We start from the raw sequence: 21,511 nt of genomic DNA on the forward strand, positions 1-21,511 counted from the left end.
AAAGGTCCGAAGAGGAGAAAAGCCAGTATTGGTAACGCCCCTCCCCCATCGACCAGAGGGGAAAAGCCTGGGAGATTCCAGAGCTGTCAGGCCCCTCCAATGTTCTGTCTCTTCGAGATCGAAGTCGGGTGGACGGTGGTGACGGGTCCCCAGGGTCTCTGGTAGTAGAGCTCGGTGGTGGGGGGCTCTGGTCAGGTGCTGGGAGCTGGGAGACTGCCTGCTCAGCATTAGGGTAAGGAGGAGGGGAGTCCAGGAGGAGGAGATCCTCCTGTGTATCGGGCAAGACGGCAGGGGCTTTGGGCCTAGGGTTGGGAGATCGGGGCTCTGTCAAGGGGAGCAGGGAAGAAGTCGAAGGTGGTGCAGAAGGAGTAGGGATAAGTGGAACAGGTGAAGGCAGAGGTGTTGGGCGGGGGCCCAAAAGACGGGGTGGGAGGAAGGGCCTGACCCAGGGAGGAGGATCACGGCTCAGGCTCTCCCAGGTGACAATATAGGGTACCTGGTCGGGGTAGCCCCAAGGTCTTGGCTGAAAAACACGAGTTTTGACCTGTAAGATAGTAGTGAGGTCAAAGGTACCGTCTCTCAGCCAGCCTGTATTGAGAGCAGGACATTCTGAGAAACAGAGAGTCCGCCACTTTTTCATCCGGATCTCTACTGATTCCTTGCGTGCTCAGTTCAAAACATCCTGCCAGTGACCTAAAGTCAAACTTAAGGGGGTAGTTAGTTGCTGACCCATGGGGAGAAGCAGAGATTGACACAAATAACAAGCACAATGGAACAAAATACAACAGACAGGATGGACCGCGGTAGAAAGGTGGCGCCAAACCAGTACAAAGCGGGAGGGAAGCAAAGTCCGGGGCGGCCGCTTCCCCAGAGAAATGAGACTTCGACTCTTCTCCCTCCTCCAAATGGCCCTCAGACTCTCGTCTGGGCCGAACCAAAAGCTAATCCAACCAAAAAAACAAGTTATAAAGTGGGAGGGAAGCAAAGTCCGGGGCGGCCGCTTCCCCAGAGAAATGAAACTTCGTCTCTTCTCCCTCCTCTAAATGGCCCTCAGACTTTCGCCTGGGCCGAACCAAAACTCCTTACAAGACACAAAGACACAGAGACACAGAGACACATACACACAAATACATAGACTGTCTTACCTCCAACTGGCTGTGAAATTGAGTCTGGGGGGTGTCCTGATCTCGGTGGGACCTCCAAATGAAAGACCCTCAGACCGAGGAGTCTCTACAAATCGGATGATCCTCCCAAAAACACTGAATGTCCAGTCTAGCTGATGCAAAAACAAGAGGTAAGTTTATTATGGGACGTTTGCGCAAACGGGCTTCCCAGTCCGACAGACAAAGGAAAAGCCCTGTTCCTCTAAAGCAGGCTTCTTTTATAGGAGAAAAACCATAGGCTTTTAGGGGTTTGGGTACGTGACCAGAGTCACAGATCCTTTGGAGATCTCTTATCTTTGGGGCCGGATGGTCTCCTGATTCAGTGGGATAGTCTGTTTTTATCTTCATGACCCTAGGGCAGGGTGGCCCTCTAGGAATTCTTGGTATTCAGTTAGGTTGTCTTGTGGCCTTGTAAGGGAGTTATTTCTGCCAGCTAAGAAATTCCAGGGGCTTGGGTCATTGTGACCTTGGTTAGGTTTTAAGTCAGGTCTCCCTGTTCTTAGGGTGAGAGGATTGTTTTTCTTCTCAGTTATTTCTTTGTTAATTCTAAAGTCCTTCAGTAGGTCAGATGCCTGCCTCGTGGTAGGGAACCAATCAGAAGTTAGCTGGTGGTGCCATGCTTTATGGCTCTGCATGAGATTCATTCCCTCAAATGGAGGAGAATTCTAATTTTTAAACAGTATCTGGTATATGAGCTTGACTTGTGTCTTGGACAGGAAACAAACAAGAAGAGAGATCATAGGCTGGAAAATACCTTAGCAATTAAGAGTACTGTGAAAGCTTCAGGTATTATGTTGACCTGGCCCTATCACCTGGCAAAATCCACTCAGGCAGTACCCTGGTCTTCCCAGGGATCCATAGGAACAGAATCTACAAGCAGGTGTAAAGGACCCTTTTAAAGACAGACCCCTGCCCACTTACACTATCTTATTTTCTTAATGCTCTCTCTCCTCCTTCTTACTCTCTGCCTTGTTGGGTTCTTCTATTTCCCTTCCTCTCACTTTCCCACCCTATAATAAGCTGATTAATGTATTCTTTACATTCTCATGTCTCATCTATCTCCTATTTCTAATTTAAGCCGAAACCTAACAAACTGAAAATTCTTTCCGAGCATCCAAGCTTCCATTCCCAGGACATACAGAAGCCGACTCTTATCTGTTAATCCAGTATCAGGGGCTCTCACCATGTACTGGCCTCCGTGGCCACAATAAGAAGAGGAGACTTAGAACATGAGGATTATTTTTTTTCAAGATTTGTAGATTCCACAATATGGACATAGGATGGAAGATTATTGTAAGATTTACAGGCTGTGCCATGTTGTCTTCAGAGAGGCACATAAAACACACACACACACACACACACACACACACACACACACACACACACACACACACACACACTTGAAATGAGAAATCCTCCTGACTTCATATTCAATGTGTTGCAATAATAGTTGTGGAACAATGTGCACAGATGAAATCTGGTTCATTTGCAAACTCTGATGGGTTTCAAAGCTCTCAGTCATAATCTGGAAATATCCCTGAGTGGATAAAATCACTTACTTCTGAAAAGAGTTTATCTTCCCTCTACCCATGTGGTTGGAAGGAGAGAAGCAAACCAAATGGTTGTGATCTGACCTTCACACTGTTGTGCCCAGATTGTGGATCCCCAAAAGAATCTGCCAACAAGGAGACAACTAATTGAATGCAAGGACAAAGTTTTCTATATTGGCTCAATGATATGAGATTCAGCAAGGCCCTCATTCCTTCAGGAACAAATGGCGTACCCAATTTTGACTAAGGTGTGTTTCTATAAGCCAAATTGTAGGGCTGGAAGTTCCAAGATTACAAAACATCTGTGGATATAGGACAGGACAATGATTGCATATTTCAGGTAAGGTGCCATTAAGCAGGATGCTCCAGAAGAAATGAGTTTGTTAACTGTCTCCTGGGCTGGGGACTTCCACAATTGATAACTATCTGATCCTCTTTGGACCAGAGGAGTGTCAACACCACTCTAGGGTGTGATATCTGGTCTAAGAAGTTGAGTTCTATGGACCTTTGTTTAACCTTCTCTGCTGGGATGTCTTTTGGTAACTCAGATTTTTCTATTTGGGCTTTGGAGTCTGGCTTTTAGACTTTTATTAGTTTTCTCCTTTCACACACATGTTCTGTGTGTGCTTATGCCTACAAACACAGAAGTATAAACACGCACACATCACACACACACACATACACACACACACATGCAGAGAGAGAGAGAGAGAGAGAGAGAGAGAGAGAGAGAGAGAGTAGGTAGGAGTAATAAGTAAGGATTTAACAAATCTTAACATCACAAAAATATGTGCTCAATTTTGAAAATTGGTCTCATTTATCTGAAAAACAGGAAAACTCTATTCTCAGAGAAAGGATGTTAGAAGCCTTAGGAGACTGTTAGGATTTTTTCTTGTGATTTTTTTGGTGTGTTGGGGGGTTAAGACAGGGTTTCTCTGTGGATTTGCAGTCTTTCCTGGAACTAGCACTTGTAGACCAGGTTGGTCCCAAACTCACAGAGACTCGACTGCCTCTACCTCCTTAGTGCTGGGATTCAGGACATGCACCATGAACACCCAGTGAGACTATTATCCAATTTTAACTTGGATCTCATTTTCTAGTAGGAACCAACATATATAAACAATATTGAAGAAGGAAGCTCTTTTTGCCTGTTTACTCTAGCTCTCACTACCAAATTCATTCCTTTACTAGAATTAAAGCCTGATTCTTTTGAATTTTTGTATATAAGGAGACAAGCTGAAATGTGCAGCCTCATGGACTGAAAAAATAATAAATTGTACACATGATTTAGCCTAAACACTTAGGAATGATCTACCTGATTCTTCAAATTTCCATTTGTAGGAAGCCATGGTTGGACTATCTGGACCACAGCTCATGAGACATTCTAATAAATCTACTTTACAGATACATGGAGAGATGCACTGTACCATACCTTTCATATAGAAAACATTAAATAATGCAGCTGCATTTTTTTCACCTGCCCATGGAGGAAGATGTGGGGTCTAAAAATAGAGGTCATTACCACATTCTCCCTAGCTCCATTATCCTATAAGTATGTAAATTTCCATGAATACTCCTATTTTATTATTATTAATTTGCCTAGAGTTTGCTTTTCATTTCAGGAATGAACTGAAAGCAATGGAGCCATCTTGGAGCCTTCTGAAGGGGGAAAGAGATACGTTTTTGCTTGACATGTGGTTCTTTCTTTTCTTTCCTGGTTGTCTGAAGTCCCTGTGCCAAACAGGAAGAAAGTATGTCCAGTTCATCTGACCTCAGCATAAAACCACAGAACAAACATCTCCTTTGTGTCCTTAAATCTCTCTTTAATTTTTAATATTCTTTGAACACTTCCACATGTGGGATGGGGGGGTCACTCAACACACCACTATGGTGGACTGTACAAGCTAGATAATCATATTATTTTTATGGTGAAAGCTTCGTTCTAGCCACTGGCTTCCATAGACCCAAAGAGTCGGAAATCTTATGGTGGAGGTTCTACCCAAGCTACTTGTCCCCATCTCCCATCAAAACCTGTTGCATCTCAGAAAGCAAAATAATGAGAAATAATGATGCTTCCCACAGAGTTACTCATGATCACTCCCACAGAGTAATTAAATAGTCCCCCAGAGCCAAGACTCATTGTTTTTTGTGTATCCATTTCCCATTTCTTCTCTGGGTACTGGAAGGCCATCCAGGGGTGCTGAATCCATTAAACATGAGCCTTTTCTGTTTTTTTTTCTTTTTTCCCCTTAAGTGAATTTACTTCTTGTAACTTTCCTCTGTTTGGATGTGTGTGTGTGTGTGTGTGTGTGTGTGTGTGTGTGTGTGTGTGTGTGTGTGTGTGTGTGTTTCTTTCTAATGAGAACAATTTTTAATGTATGGTGGATTATTGACTACCTAAATGGATGGAATAGGAAAGTGTTAAATGTTAAACGTCAAGATATTTACATTCAGAGCTAGATAAGTTTGTTCATGATGCCTAAACTGTCTAGGCCATTAAAAACAATCGCCTCAAAAAGCACAACGACTTTACTAACTGATACAAAGGATTTCCTTATTCTAAGGAAATAGACAGACTGACTAACCTAGCAGCTAGCTAAAATACAAAGAAGATATTGAAGGAACCAGCTTCCTTTTGGCAGCCATAACAGCCGAACACGTGCTTGCCATAAACCTGCCTTGGTCACGTAGAGGTCAGATGCCTGTCTTGTGACAAGGAGCCAATCGGAAGTTAGTTGGTGGCGCTATGCTTTACGACCCTGGGTGTGCTTTACGGACAAGCGCACGACAATGACGTAAGAGCATAGCAACCACCCTGGGAGGGCCTATGGGCCATAACAACCAGTTGAGCAATCAACACAGGGCAAGCCCTCCAAGCCTGGAAGCACACCAATCGTAAGCCTGTGCGTACCCCTAGACACTCCCCTTACGCTGCCCTATAAGATCTTTTGGGAGACCCAAGGAGCCGTCTTTTCTAGCCGTCTGCCATGGCGGGTGGGTGAAAGACCCGAGCTAACATGGGGTTAGTTCGTTAAATTACAATAAAGCCTCGTGCAGTTTGCAGCAAGCTCTCGAATCCGCCTGGTGATTGGGGTGACCGCGAACCTGGCCTGAGACCCCGGATACTTGAGTTTTCGGGGGTCTAACATTTTGGGGGCTCGTCCGGGATTTGCGACCACCCTTCACCTGAGTGGATTCGATCTTGGAGGTAAGATGATTCGAGCTCGAAACTTATATATGTTCAATGTTCAATGTTTGCTTGTTTTGTCTCTTGCTGTTTTGTTTGGTGCCATGATTTGTATTTGATCTGCGCAGAATTTGTATTTGTAATTCGGACTTCTGGGGAAGACCCTGAAGTCCTGCCCTGGATGAAAGTCCGAGGGTTGCTTGATTTGATCTGCGCAGAATTTGTAATTTGTATTTGATCTGCGCAGAATTTGTAATTGAACCATAGGGTAAGCAGACTTGCGAGAACCTTGGTTCCACCCTGGATGAAAGTCCAAGGTTTGGTTGTAATTTTGGTTTGGGGCACCATTTCTTTGCCGCGGTTTGTCCTGTCTAATGTTTGTGCTGTCTAATGTGCTGTCATTTGTGTTATGTGTTTCTTAAGCATCTCTTTCTGTCCCTGCTCACCCTATGCACGTGGCATGCATGGGTCAGGGGGTCAGGGGTCTTTTCTTGATTCTCTGAGCACGTGGCGCCACCTCAACTGTGATCGGCAGATGCGCCCTGTGGACAGACTGCCACTCTGAGGACACCCAGGACCCAGGAGGTATGGACTCGGGCCAAGGACACTTGGACCCGCCTCAGTTAGCCGCCGAGTTCTGCCGCCGTCTTCCCGGCGCCATTGCCTTATGAGCAGCGTGGGCGGATTGGGTTGGCGTCTGTTCTTTCCTGTCTATTCTGTGTTATCATCATTGGTTTTCAATTCAGGATCCACCACGCCACCCCCTTTCTATCCCCACCTGCGGGTCTGAGGCATGCCCAGTAGGACTGTTTCTGCCCCAGCTGCCGTTATGGCTGTTTCCCTGCTCTGGGGGAACATGGCTACAAGGCCACCATCTGCTACCCGTCTTTCTGTGCTCCACACACATGGTATGCAGGGGGGCCGCAGGAGTCTTTTTCCCACCCCTGGATTGGCCAAGGGTCTGGGGTTACCAGCAGCACCCCCACCCCAGGTCTCTCTGCCTTGAGCACATGGAGCTAGCTCAGGCAGATGAACCATCTGTCCTGATCCGGATATTCAAAAAAAAAAAAAAAGGGGGGGCCTTAAAGTTATTAAGAACTATAAAAGGGACTTTGACAAAATTTTTATGTTAACTAAAAAATAAAAAAAAATGTAGAAGACTTAAGTAATAAAGAGAAAAAGGAAAAAAAAAATTATCTAAGAATGTCTAAGAAAGTCAGAGAAATAAACTAAAAGGTTATAGAGAGTTACAGTAAATGGTAAAAGTTATAGAGGGTTCAGAGAAAAAGATTGTTACAGAAAGTTATAGAGGGATAAATAAGTTGTAGAAGGTCAGAGGAAAGTTGTCGAAGGTCAGAGAAAAGGTTACAAGTTAAAAAAAAATGTAAACTGTGCTATGGTTTCTCATGTCTAAAATTTTAATCATATTAAGCTGATTTTGTTTTTTAAAAAAAAGTCCTGTTTATTTCTCAAGTAATTTATGTATACTTGTTTTAAAATGTTGTTTCCTGGTTTAGCCAGCACATGGCCAACTGGTCACATGACTTGACTGGTCGCCATTTTGCTAAAGTTAAAAAAAAAATACTTAAACCGCCATCTTGACTAAAGGTGACCACATGGAAATTAAAGGTACCATCTTAGAAACAAGTTTTTCAGTTAAGATTTAAAATGTTAATGCTTCTATATATTACAGAAAGACCTTAAGGGAATTTAAATTTCTTTTTAAAACCAGTTTTTCAAATGTTTGTTTTTATTAAAGTTTGTACTTAAAGAGCTTCAATTTAGAATTATTTTTAAGCAAAGCCTGACAATGTAAAGTTCTTGTTTTATGAAAGATACTGATCTATTTTAAGATGTTACAGTTCATGTTTTTAGAAATTAAGTTTAAGATGTTGGTAACACACACCTTTAAGCTTAAGATATTGGTGGCACACACCTTTAAGCTCAGGGTGTTGATGGCACACGACTTTAAGTTGAGGGCGTTGGTGGCATACGCCTTTAATCCCATCACTCGGGAGTAAGAGGCAGATGGATCTTTATGAGTTCAAGGCCTGCCTGGTCCGGCAGATCGAATTCCAGGACAGGCTCCAAAGTCACAGAAAAACCCTGCCTCAGAAAAAAGTTAAGCTACTGTTTAAGGAATATAAGGTAGCTCTATACAGTTTTAAGTTCAGCTGTGCTGTTTCAAACATTTTACTAAGTTAAAACCAGTTACAGTCAGACTAAATCATTTACAGAAATAAGACCTTACCTAGCCACCTGTATGCTTAATGTGTGCTTAAGAAAAGTAACTAAAACAGACAAACAGACCTCTAATGCTTCAGAGATCTTCAGAATATGGCATTTAAATTGTTATCTTTAAAGTTTAAAATGTCAGACAGACTGCCAGATCCTGACAGTGACCCAAAGTCTCCAAAGAAGATTACGAGGCACCTCAGTTCCTGCACCTGGACCAGTGAGCGAGATGCTCAGATGTGAAACCTGCCGCCTGCCAGAACCTGGCCGAGAATGTGGACAAAGCTGCTGGACACTGGAAAATTGATTGCACCCCTTTGCCTAGACAAAACAAGGTCAGTCTTTTCCATGTCCCTCTTCCACAGAGAGGAAAAAACCTCTCACAATATAGGCCTGGCAAAGATTGCTGGTCTTTGAGACACCTGCCTCCAGCGGTAATGAAAAAACTTAAATGTGGCTAACTGTATATAGACTGGCTTCTGTCACTTTTTAGTAGATTTGGACAAAATATACCCTTCTCAGATCTCTGAAATATTACTGGTTGTCAGCTTGACAGCATCAGGCAGTCAGGTCCACTATAGACTAGTCAGTATGTTAGCTAATAAAATAGTAACTATCTACTGTTCAGGCACGAGCTCAAAGTTTTTAAGTTTATTTTGGTTGTCATCTAAGTACAAACTTAAAGGGCTTTTCATCAGGCCAAAGGCACCTCTGTCCAATCCATACCTGGCTCTCTGGACAGAAGAAAAATGTACATGCTTATAGCCCAAATCTGCAGTTTTTGCTAGGACTCAAAGTTATAAATATGTTCTTGCTGTTTAAACAGATATCTGCTTTTTCTACACTGTGGGCTTCAGTAAATAAGCTTTAACCTCTGTTCCTAGTTTAAACATGTCTTAAACAGGTTTCTGCTTCTGGCAGACATCTGAATATCAGTTGCTGACTACAGACTGTTCTAAGACTGCGAGCCCTGGACTTGCTGTGGATGTGAACCAGTTCAGCTGATATGGACACCCCCTGTCTCTGCAACAGTGTCTGCTACCCAGAAGCCCCTGATGAATTCCCCATTGCCTAAATCCCTTTTTGCTTTTGACTAGCATTTCAACCTTCTGGGGTCCCTAACTTCGTCCCAAAGTCAGCAGGAAGCAGTTTAGAAAAGAATTTCGGCGTCCATTTTCCCTGGTTAAAATGCTAAGTCAAAAGGAACTCCCTTACATGGGGATGCCAATATCTATCACTCCCTGATGGGGATGCTAGAGAGACAGCAATTCCATGATTGGAATTTACAAAAAAGAAAATGGGGGAATGAAGGAACCAGCTTCCTTTTGGCAGCCATAACAGCCGAACACGTGCTTGCCATAAACCTGCCTTGGTCACGTAGAGGTCAGATGCCTGTCTTGTGACAAGGAGCCAATCGGAAGTTAGCTGGTGGCGCTATGCTTTACGACCCTGGGTGTGCTTTACGGACAAGCGCACGACAATGACGTAAGAGCATAGCAACCACCCTGGGAGGGCCTATGGGCCATAACAACCAGTTGAGCAATCAACACAGGGCAAGCCCTCCAAGCCTGGAAGCACACCAATCGTAAGCCTGTGCGTACCCCTAGACACTCCCCTTACGCTGCCCTATAAGATCTTTTGGGAGACCCAAGGAGCCGTCTTTTCTAGCCGTCTGCCATGGCGGGTGGGTGAAAGACCCGAGCTAACATGGGGTTAGTTCGTTAAATTACAATAAAGCCTCGTGCAGTTTGCAGCAAGCTCTCGAATCCGCCTGGTGATTGGGGTGACCGCGAACCTGGCCTGAGACCCCGGATACTTGAGTTTTCGGGGGTCTAACAATATCACAATTAGAACACCTTTGTTCATGATAAAATACATGCATTTAAATGTCGTCCTTCTGGTTGGAAGTTGGCAAAAGACACTAAATTCTTCCCAAAAATAGAAAGCACAAATGAAGATTGGGGAGGAGCCTCATTTTATGTTCCTGTTCTGAAATTGTTTAGCACTTTTACCTTTACGAATGACTTGAGAGAGTAGGTGTGGTTGCAGTTGGACAGGATCCCAAAGCTGTGCTCACTGGGGTAGGTTTTCTCATAGACCACGTGCATGCAGATCCCACATACCATGTCCTTGCTGCACTGCACAGCAAATATAGCTCCATGTCCTTCATGGGCCTCAATTCAAGAGTTTATGTTTTGTGACCTCTGGGCAGCATCCATTGCGTGCAGGACCTGCAGGCCACACATGTAACATGACTCTCAGTGGAGATACACACAGTTTTTCCTCATAGAGACACTCTCTGAATGAAGCATAGGGACAATTCTGCTTCTTTGTCTCCACCACAGTTGGCTCCTTCTCTGACTCTTCCTTGGTAACTGAGCCCTCCGGGGGTACTTCAGCAGTGGCTTGCTGAGTTCATATTTGCAGCGTTCTCCATAAACACACACCCTATTTGAAAATACTTGCACACTACACCATATGGGCTGTCAGAGCGGTCATGAGAATATCAACAGTTATCTCCTTCCTTAGAAAACTCATGCACAAAATATCTGCCAGTGAACACTTTGGTCCAGCCACCTTCATCACTGCCATTTAGATCACTGCCCCTTCTGCCCTCTCCCATAGCCAGGGAGCAACTGTGCAGATTGGGGTGAGGGAGGCTGCAGCCAACACTGAGGCTCCTGCTTCTGATGTTCTTCCCAGAGCTGCAGACTCTGCCATTGCTGTTTATACCACACAGCAATGGCCCCGGAAGGATCACAGAGCTCTGATCCTGCTGAGACTGATAAGACAGAGCAGGAAGTGAAGGAGAGGAGTTGGGAGCATTGGGGGGTTGGGAATGGAGGCTTCAGTGCCCCAGTGCTCTATCCCTGCTCCATGTCTCCCAAGTGAGCTTTTTCTAATTCATTTTGATTTGGTCTGATTTGGACTGCTGCATTGTCAGAGACACTTATTGGTGTGTATAAACATTTTAATTATATCCAGGAGGAAAAGGGGAAGTTCCAATGGGCAACTGGAAGACAGCAGTGTCTGTAAACTGAGCCTGAAGCCAGTGCTATTGAGATGCAAATGGTTGCAGATGTAGCAAAACTTCTTTTCTTCTGTGGAAGGCATGGCAAGGAATCACAATACTGTGACTTAAGCACACTCTAACCCAATGGGAGGTGCTCTTGTCACTCAAGCCTCATTATCCAATCATGCCCTCTATGTGACCTGCCAGTCAGAAGAGATGCAGGGCTCTTCTGGTCACCAGTCTTCAGACTTGTCTTTGTAGAGAAGAGAGCTAGTGTGCTCTCTTTTTGTGTGCTTTGTTGCAGTTGCTGCTGTAGGGAGTTGAGCTGAGAGCTTCAGTGGTCTGGGAACGCACAACATGGTGAGCTAGAGGATGTTGACTGTAGATGGGGAGGAGCAGATGGCGAGGTGTGGCAGACAGTGTGGTGGGTCCTCCCCATATCTGCGAGGAGAGTGCGACAAGATTCCCTGTCTTGTGAAGTCCCATGTGGCCATGTAAACTCTTTGCCTAAGGGGAAGGTCTCTCAATAATTTTACTATGTGGTCTTAATATGATCCAAGCATTGGGAGCAGGGAGCTGGTTGTAGGAGCATCTTTCTAGTCAATTGAACTCTCTTTTGTTTTTTTTTTCAAGACAAGGATTCTCTGTGTAGAATTGGGGCCTATCCTGGCAATCCCTCTGTAAACCAGACTGTCCTTGAACTCTTAGAGATTTGCCTGTTTCTACCTCCCATAGTATGTCTCTCTAAATAGAATTGAGCTGAGAGAGCACTGGCTCTGACACCCAAAAATAAGTATATGCTTACTGTTAGACCCCCGAAAACTCAAGTATCCGGGGTCTCAGGCCAGGTTCGCGGTCACCCCAATCACCAGGCGGATTCGAGAGCTTGCTGCAAACTGCACGAGGCTTTATTGTAATTTAACGAACTAACCCCATGTTAGCTCGGGTCTTTCACCCACCCGCCATGGCAGACGGCTAGAAAAGACGGCTCCTTGGGTCTCCCAAAAGATCTTATAGGGCAGCGTAAGGGGAGTGTCTAGGGGTACGCACAGGCTTACGATTGGTGTGCCTCCAGGCTTGGAGGGCTTGCCCTGTGTTGATTGGTCAACTGGTTGTTATGGCTCATAGGCCCTCCCAGGGTGGTTGCTATGCTCTCTACGTCATTGCTGTGCGCTTGTCCGTAAAGCACACCCAGAGCCATAAAGCATAGCACCACCAGCTAACTTCTGATTGGTTCCTTGTCACAAGACAGGCATCTGACTTTCTGGTTTCTAGGACAAGGTCATAGAAGCACATGTTTAACCATTATGGCTGCCAAAAGGGAAGCCGGTTCCTTCACTTACCAACTTTGTTTGGATGCTAGGATAGTCATTTGTTCACCAGGATTGTCCAGATATTTGGTTTGAAATCATTACAAAGAAGCCACCCCTGATTAACCAGCAATTAGGGCCATCCCAATATCTAAGAATGGGCTTCTGACAATCTATCTGCTCAAGGAGGAAATACAGGTTCACAAAAACTTTAAACCCTGATGTCATAAAATACTAGGTTTTTTTTTTCTTGAGAAAAAGCATAATTTTGTCAGGTGGGCAATACAAGACCAGGTAACCATTATTTGAAAATGAAACACAGTTGTATTAAGAACTCTCCGCCTCATTTAAGTCCTCAGGCTGGTAATCTTCTGGGGCCAGGAGTTTTTGGAAGGGTTGCTTCAAACCCTGAGAACCAAACCCTCCCCAACATATGGAGCTATTGTTGTCTGTCCTAAGGGCACTGTGTCTTAATTCAGTAATGCTCTTGAGATACCTTGTTTCCCAGGTGTGGCATTGATTGACTAGTCTCCTCCTGAATTTCTCTAATTATTTTATAGTTTTTGATGAATTCATTTGAGTCTCCCATGTTTTTCCATCCTCCCACCCCACTGATGTAGTTTACAGGAAGCTATTCTTCTCCAGAAGCTTAGTTAGTCTGGGACATATCCTCTGCAATGCCTCCTCAACTTAGAATTTATTTTTTCTGCCTGCTACTTGTCATATCTTCCTTTTGCCCTATGACCTTCACCTCAGGACCCTGTCTCTGAAGAACTGTTCTTTGAGGACAGTGGTGGACTTAAGTAATTATTTATGAAATATACTGGTTGTCTGATTGTATTTTACTTTATCTGCTAATATCCACTTCTAAGAATTGGTATTTCTCGGGTTTATTGTGCTTATCTTTAGAGAAAAGGAGGGGATATTTAATGTGCTCTAATACAAGACTTTAGTGTCTGGACCACATGGGGTCAAAGACTGTTTCAACTTTTCAAAATAGTTTTCAGATTATATATGCATCCTATTCGTCTTATCTTTTCTGTCTCCTATCCATATCAATAACCCATTTTTCTCTAATCTGTGGCCTGTTTTTGTTTTTTCACTCAGTTACACAGTAACCACAGTTACTATGTGAATATGACCTGTCTTTGCTTGCAGGATTTCCCAGCTCTGAGTCAGGGGGTTTGGTGCACAGGACATTGAGTGTGTAATCGAATGTGCACACAATTGACTTTGTGCTTTGGATGAGGAACAGGATGTGCTATGCAAGAGAGATGGAGTTTCTACTAAAATACAAACTTTTTAGACTAGGGTTCTGTCTACTCTGATGTAAGGGCAAAGTTGGAAGGACTGTGATATCTGAGTCATTTGATCTCTGATCACACAGGGGCAAAGCTGTTAATATGACTCCTACCAGGGTGACCCTAGCCAACGTGGGGTCTCTTATGCGGCAGGTGTTATCAGTCAGTAGTACTAGTGTCAGGGAATTCATTGATTCTTGTAATGTTTTCTTCTGCCTTTGATGAAATAAGTTGTAAGAAGGACCACAATCTATACCATGGTGGGTAAATGGTATTCAGAGCAGGTCTGTTGAGCTATCCTTTCATTTATTTATATATTTACTTTTTTTTTCATGACATGGTTTCCCTGTGTAACCGTTGTGGCTGTCCTGGGACTCACCTTGTACATCAGTCTGGTATGAACTCAAGGACATCTTACTGCATCTAACTTCCAGGTGCTGTTATTGAAGGCATGTCCTACCATCCCCCCACTCAGTAAGCTTTCAATTCTGTTGAAAGTGTAGCAAAAAAATGAGCCTGTGTGTAGTTCTGTTGGTAAATATGTTGAACCAGGCAATGGACTCTGTCCTCCATCCCTCCAAGTATTGATTTACTGGGTATTGGGAGTCATTGCAGCCCTGGCATGGGGGAAGAGAAACTGGCTCCAGTGGAATTTTGTGCTGTGCTTGGGAAATGACAAACTGGAAAAACACAACATGTTGAGGAAGAGGTTGCAGTTTCCAGGTGGAGAGTGGCAGGTGGTGAAGTACTGGAGCCGGTGTGGTGGGTATTCTTTGGAACTGTGTGGAATGCTGCAGCCAGACTCCCTGTCCTGTGAGGTCCCATGCTGTCATTGAAATGCCCTGCAACCAGAGGCTTGCCTCTCAATAACTTTCCTCTCTGGACTGAGTCTTCTCTGAGCATTGGAAACAGTGAGCTGTGTGTAGAAACATTTTTTGTAGTCAACTTCAACTTGCTTTTGATGCACACATGGAAAGCAGGTTGCAAAACTTGCAGAAGTCTGGTTTCTTCATTACCTTCTAGAGAGGTTCATCACTCTGCATTTCAGCTTTATTTTTGTTTTCTGGAGATAGAGTTTCTCTGTGGATTTGGAAGCTATCCTAGAAGTAGATCTTTAGACCAGTCTGGGCTTGAACTCACAGAGTTTCACCTGCCTTGCCTCTCAAGTGCTGGGATTAAAGGTGTGAACAGCCAACACACAGCTTTTGCATTTCAGCTTTACATGAAAGATCCATTTATTGTTATTTTTGTATAGATTGTAAAAGGCATCTTGTGTGTTGGGTAGCACTCCACTACTAAGCTGTGATGTAGAATAATAATATTTGTAATAAAAGCATTTACAAATACTTAAGAGATTGCATGTCTCACAAAGTAGAATTTAGCTGAGGGAGGGCTACTTTTAAAACACACAAAGATAAGTATATGATAACCAGGTCTGTTAGAAATTATGTTGCTCAGATAGATATTTGTTCACCAGCATTGTGTAGACATCTGGCTGCAAATAATTACAAATGAGCCACCCCTGATTTACAACCAGCCATGAAACCCATTTTCATATTAAAGAATAGGACTGTAACAAGCTGCTCATGGAATCATTTTATGGTCAAAAGTAACCTTAAACAGGCTGTGCTATAAAGTTTCAGTTTTCTTCTTGAGAAAGGTAGAGTTCTAATAGGTGGACAATAGGACACCAGGTGACAACTATTTGAAATGTAATGCTCTGTTGTGTTAAGGACTTGTCCAATCAAGCAAGGCTTAAATTTATGCCACAAGGCAGGGAGGGGGAACAGTCTTGAGATAGCTAGTGACCGCCTGTGGCCTAGGCTTTGGGAGCATTGCATAAGAACCTGGTGTATTGACAATAAAACAGAAAGCCTTGTCTAAAACCAGGAATTTACTTGGGAGAACTGGTAATGTCCTTGAGCAAAGCCTTTGTGGAGCAGTTGCTTCAGATCTGGAGACAGGGTAAGTGATTTTGAAATTTGTGTCTTTGCAGTTTTTTATTTCTTTATTTTTTGTTTTTTGAGACACAGTCTCTCTGTGTATCTTTGGAGCCTATCCTTGAACTCCTTCTGGAGACCAGGCTGGCCTCTAACTCACAGACAACCACCTGGCTCTGCTTCCTGAGTGCTTCGATTAAAGGCGTGCTCAAAGCTCCAGTTCTGGAGGAGAAGGCAGGGCCATTGACCCCTGGACTATATCTTAAAGCCCACTCTAACCCTTAAGGAAGTGCTCTTGTCACTCAAGCTTTACTAGCCAATCAGAGACCAGTCACAAGTCGTGCAGGAACCTTCCTGGAGCCATGCTGAAGAATTGGATTTTCAGCAGCAAAGGTGACAGTGGATTGATTGCTGTGCTGTGAGTTCTGCTTTAGGGACTTTTGATTGAGGATGTATGAGCCCAGAAGCCACAACATGATGATGCTATCCAAGATGGGGAAGACTGAATGGGGAAGCATGGGAGACCATGTGTTAGGCCTTCCTGGAGCCTGGGTGGGAATCTCCTTCCACATTCATTGCTCTGTGAGATCCCCTTTTATCCTAGAAACTACCCAGAACATGGGGATGGCCAATGGATACTTCACTCTGGGCTACATCTATGGAAAGTGTTTTAATCAGGGAGCTTTGTGTAGAAACAGCTTTGTAGTCATCACCAATGTCCTTTTTTTTGCGTATGGAAGGAAATTTACCAAACTTGGAGAGGCCTTGTTTATTCAGTGTCTTCTAGAAGTTTTTCTCTTCACATTTAACATTTAGGTATAAGATCCATTTGGAGTTAATTTTGTCCATGTTGTAAATGGCATTGTTTCTTGAGATAGGGTTTCTCTCTGGTTTTGGAGGCTGTACTGGAACTACCTCTTGTAGTGCAGGCTGGTCTTGAACTCATAGACGCCCACCTGCCTCTGCCTCCTAAGTGCTGGGATTAAAGTCTTGCACTACCACTGCCCAGATTTTTCTTGCATTTTTATATTTCTTTATTTTTTTTATTTTTTATGTTTGTTTCTAGTCTGGGTTTCTCTGTTGCTTTGGAGGCGGTCCTGCAACTAGCTTTTGTAGAGCAGGCTGTTCTTAAATTCACAGAGATCTGCCTGCCTCTGACTTCCAAGTGCTGGGATTAAAGTCATGCACCACCACTGCCCGGCTACTTTTCATCTTTTTAAAAGATTTATTTATATATTATGTACATAGGGTTATACCTGCATGTATGTCTGCAGGCCAGAAGTGGGCACCAGATTTCACTACAGGTGCTTATGAGCTACCATGTGGTTGCTGGGAATTGAACTCATGACTTTTGGAAGAGCAGACAGGGCTCTTAACCTCTGAGCCATTTCTCCATCCCCTACTTTTTGTTTTTTGAGACAGGAATTTTCTCTATAGCTTTGGAGCCTTACCTGGAACTTGCTCTGTAGAACAAGCTAGCCCCAAACTCATAGAGATGAGCCTGGCTCTGCTTCCCAAGCCTTGGGATTAAAGGCCTGGGTCAGTAAAGACGGGAAGGGAGGGGGGAAGGGAGGGGAGGAAGGGATGGGAGGGAGAGGAGGGAGCAAAGGATGCTGTGGATCACAAGCCTCCAATCTGTCCCCACACTTCATCCCCCACATGAGGTTTTTCTAATTTGTTTTGACTTGTCTGATTTGGATCCCTGCCTCCTCCCATAGTTTTATAGCTGTGTAGAAACTTGTCAGTTCTATCCTGGAGTACAAGGGGATGTTTCTATGGAGACCAAGAAAATAGCAGGGTCCGCAACCTGAGCCAGGGGCCAGTGCTATTGTAATGCATATCATTGCTGATTTATTTTCTTGTGGGGGTGGTAAGGCTAGGAACCATAATACTGTGTATTTAGGCAAACTCTAACCCCATGGGAGGTATTCTTGTCACTCAAGTCTCACTATCCGATCAGGCCCTCTATGTGACCTGCCTGCCAGAAGAGGTGCGGGGCTCTTCCTGTCACCTGCATTGAGGCTTGACTTAGAACAGGAAACAGTGGTTTTTTTGTGCTGTGGTGCATTTGCTGCTGCAGGGAGCTGTGCTGAGCTTCATTGATCTGGAAAACCAGAGATGGTGAGCGAGGGGATGCTGTCTGTATATGGGGAGGAACAGACAGTGAGGTGTGACAGATAGTTTGGAGGGTCCTTTCTGTATTTGTCTGGGAAACTGCAGCCAGATTCCCTGTTTGTGAAGTGCCATGCAGTCTCTGTAAATTATTCCACCTAGAGGGAGGTTTCTCAATAACTTCGTTCTGTGGTCTTCATCTGATCAGAAAATTGGGAGCAGGGAGCTGTGTTTAGGAGAACATTTCTAATCAACTTCAACAATATTGATGTATATAGGGAAATCAGGTTTCCTAAGTCTGGTGTATTTTTCCATTAGTGCCTTAAAATTAGACAATTTGCATTCAACATTTACATGTAATACACATCTATAGTTAATTGTGTTCAGGTTATCCCGAGGCATCTCATGTGTTGGGAACCATTCCCCCATGATGCCCTAATGTACAAGAGTAGAATTGGTGATACAAATGATTTACCAGTGCTAAGGAAATAATATGTATCCCTAAATAGAATTGAACTTAGAAAGACTGTATCTGAGACGCCCAAAATTTAAGCATATGCTAACCAGCCTATTTTGGATGCTAGTATACGCATTTCTTCACCAGGATTTTCTAGACATTTGTCTACAAACTGTTAAAAGGAAGCTATCCCTGAAGCAAGGTGTCCCATCCCCATTTCAAGAACAAGCCTCTGAAAGCTGCTCATAGAGGCATTACAGGATTACAAAATATCTCAAATCCTGGTGTCATAAAAATTCTAAGTTTTTATTTTTTTCTTGAGAAAAAAACTTAATTTTGTCAGGGGGAAAATGTGAGACCAGTTTACAATTATTTGAAAATATAACACAGTTGTGTTAAGATCTTACCTCATCAAGCAAGGCTTTAATTTAAGACCTCAGGTTGGGAGGACTCAGTAACAGCTTGGGGGTTAGGTCTTGGGTGCTTTCACTGGAGCCTGATGTTTTGAAAATAAACAGAGCTCCTTCTCTAAAATCTGCAGTATGTTTGGGAGAGCAGGTAATAGTCTGTGGTCAGGAACTTTTGGATGTGTTGCTTCAAATCCTGAGAAGCAAACTCTTCCAAGAATATGGAGCTATTGTTGTCTGTCCTAAGGACACTGTGTCTGAAGAAAGTAATGTTCTTCTGATACTCTGTTTCACTTGTGTGGCACTGTTCGACAAGTCTCTACCTGAATTTCTCCAATTATATGATACTTTGATGACTTCCTATGATTCTCCCATATCCTTCGATCCCCCACCACATTTATGTAGTCTACAGGACGCTATTCTTCTCAAGAAGCTTAGTTAATCTGGGTCAGATACTCTGCAATACCTCCCAAACTTAGTATTTATCTTTGGTACCTTCTACTTGTTCTCTCTTTCATATCCCCATGACCTTCAACTCAGGACACTGTCCCTGAAGAGTGACCTGTTGTTTCAGGTCAATGGTGTACTTAATGAATATCCTGGCTGTGTGATTATATTTTACTTAACTACTAGTATCCACTTCTAAGGACTGGAATCTTTCTAATTTATGGTGTTTATCTTTAGAGGAAAGGTATGAGAAACTTTCATCAGCTATAATTCAAGTCTCTAGTCTCTGGAACTCAGGGTCATAAAGCCTATTTCAAGTTTTCAAAATAATTTTTGAGATTGTAAATGCATCATGTTCACCTTGCATTTTCTGCCTCCAAGCTCTATCTATATAACATTGTTTTCTTATCTGTGGCCTGCTTTTCTTTAACTCAGTTACACAGAGACAACAGTTACTGTGTGGATGTAACCTGTGTATGGTCTCAGAGTGTCCCAGCTCTGAGGCAATGGGTTTCCTGCACGGGTCATTGAGTGTGTAATGGAATGTGCCCACAAAGGACCCTGTGCTTTGGATGAAGAACAGGATGTGTTATACAAGAGAAGAGGAGTTGTTACTAAAATACAAACGTTTTAGACTAGGGCTCTGCCTACACTGCTGTAAGGGCAGATCTGTAAGCAGTGTGCTGTCTGAGTCATTTGCTCTCTGAAGACCCAATAGGGAAGCCTCTAATAGGAGTCCTAGCAGCATGGCCCTTGCCAATGTGGGTTTTTAGGGAGCAGGTGTTAGCAGTCAGGAGTACTAGTGTCCAGGTAATTTGTGGCTTCTTCCATGGTTTCTTCTGCCTTTGCTGGAATGAATTGTAGGAAAGATGATGAACTATACCATGGTGGGTGAATGGTGATCAGAGCAGGTCTGTTGAGCTATCATTTCATTTATTTATTTATTTATTTATTTATTTATTTATTTACAGCTTGTTTTTCAAGATAGCATTTCCCTGTTTAATGGTCATGGCCTACTGGGACTCACCATATAGAGCAGTCTGGTCTTGAATTCACAGAGATCTTACTGCATCTTCATCACAGCTGCTGTTATTAAAGTCATGTGCCACCACCACCATCACCCATTAAGCTTTCAATTCTGTTGGAAGTTGAAGAGAACACGAGACAGTGTGTAGGTCTGTTGGTACATATGTTGACCTGGAAAATGGCTTTTGTCCTCCATGCTTCCCAGTATGTATTTACTGGCTAAGAGGAGATTGCAGCCCACGTATGGGGGATATAATTCTTGCCGCCTCACTGTCCGGTGTTCACATATGGACAGTTCTTCTGTTTATAGTGGGAAGACAGATTAGAACTGAATGTCTGGTTTCTAGAAGTTCATAATATTGCATTTCATTGTCAGGTTTGTATTAAAATATTGAAAAGTTTTTAGAAATTTGTAGAAAAATGGTGATGTGAATTGTCCTTCACAAATAAATGATTAGAATGCTTTTTATTTGGTGGTGCAAAACCACAATAGTGTGATTCAGTGAAGTTTAGTTCCAGGGGAGAAAGGGAGTTTCTGACGTGTAGATTTTTCTCAAGTGTGCATGGTGCTGTATAGGTAGATTAGACAGATTCTATGTTATGTGCCATAGGCCATGAAAATGGGGAGCATTTCTTTCTTTTTAAATTTAAATTAGAAAAGAGTTTGTTGTACATGTCAATCACAGTTTCTTTCTCAACCTCCTCCATCCCTGTTCTGCTCCTCAGGGAAGGTGAGGCCTTCCACAAGTGATCTTCTAAGTCTGTCATATCATTTGGAGCATGGCCTAGAACCATCCCCATGTCTCTCAGCTGAGTCTTGCTTTATGTTGAATGGTCTCCTAAATTCCATTTGTACACTAGGTATAAATTCTATCCACTATAGCCTGGATCAATCCTATACTGGTTTCCCTGCTATTAGTCTGTGGTCCATGAGCTCCCCCTTGTTCAGGTCAGCTGTTTCTGTGGATATCTCTTGTCTGTCCTTGACCCCTTTGCTCATCATTGCTCCCTATCTGAAACTAGATTCCAGGAGTATAGCTCAGTGTTTAGCTTTAGGTGTCTGCTTCTGCTTCCATCAGCTACTCGATGAAGGCTCCAGGATGGCATATAAGTTAGTCATTGATCTCATTATCATAGAAGGCCATTTAAGGTAAATTGTTGACTATTGCTTACAGTGTTATTTGGTTTTATCCTTGTAGGTCACTGGACATTTTTCTATGCCACATTTCTTCTTAAATGTATTATAGCTCCATCTATTATGGGATATTTTTTCTTTCTCTCCTCTATTCTTCCCTTGTCTCAATCTTCTTGCTCCCTCTAGTCCTCCTCTTCCCTCCTCTTCTTCCCTTTTCATTTTCCTAAC

General features: G+C 43.4%; 1 pseudogene; it reads left to right on the plus strand.

The window, feature by feature from the left end:
- Positions 1 to 769: 769 nt before the first annotated feature.
- LOC113838599 overlaps positions 770 to 21,511 on the plus strand; it is a 64,644-nt pseudogene continuing 43,902 nt past the window's right edge.

This window comes from Cricetulus griseus, unplaced genomic scaffold (genome assembly GCF_003668045.3).
Source record: "Cricetulus griseus strain 17A/GY unplaced genomic scaffold, alternate assembly CriGri-PICRH-1.0 unplaced_scaffold_1, whole genome shotgun sequence".
NCBI lineage: Eukaryota > Metazoa > Chordata > Mammalia > Rodentia > Cricetidae > Cricetulus > Cricetulus griseus.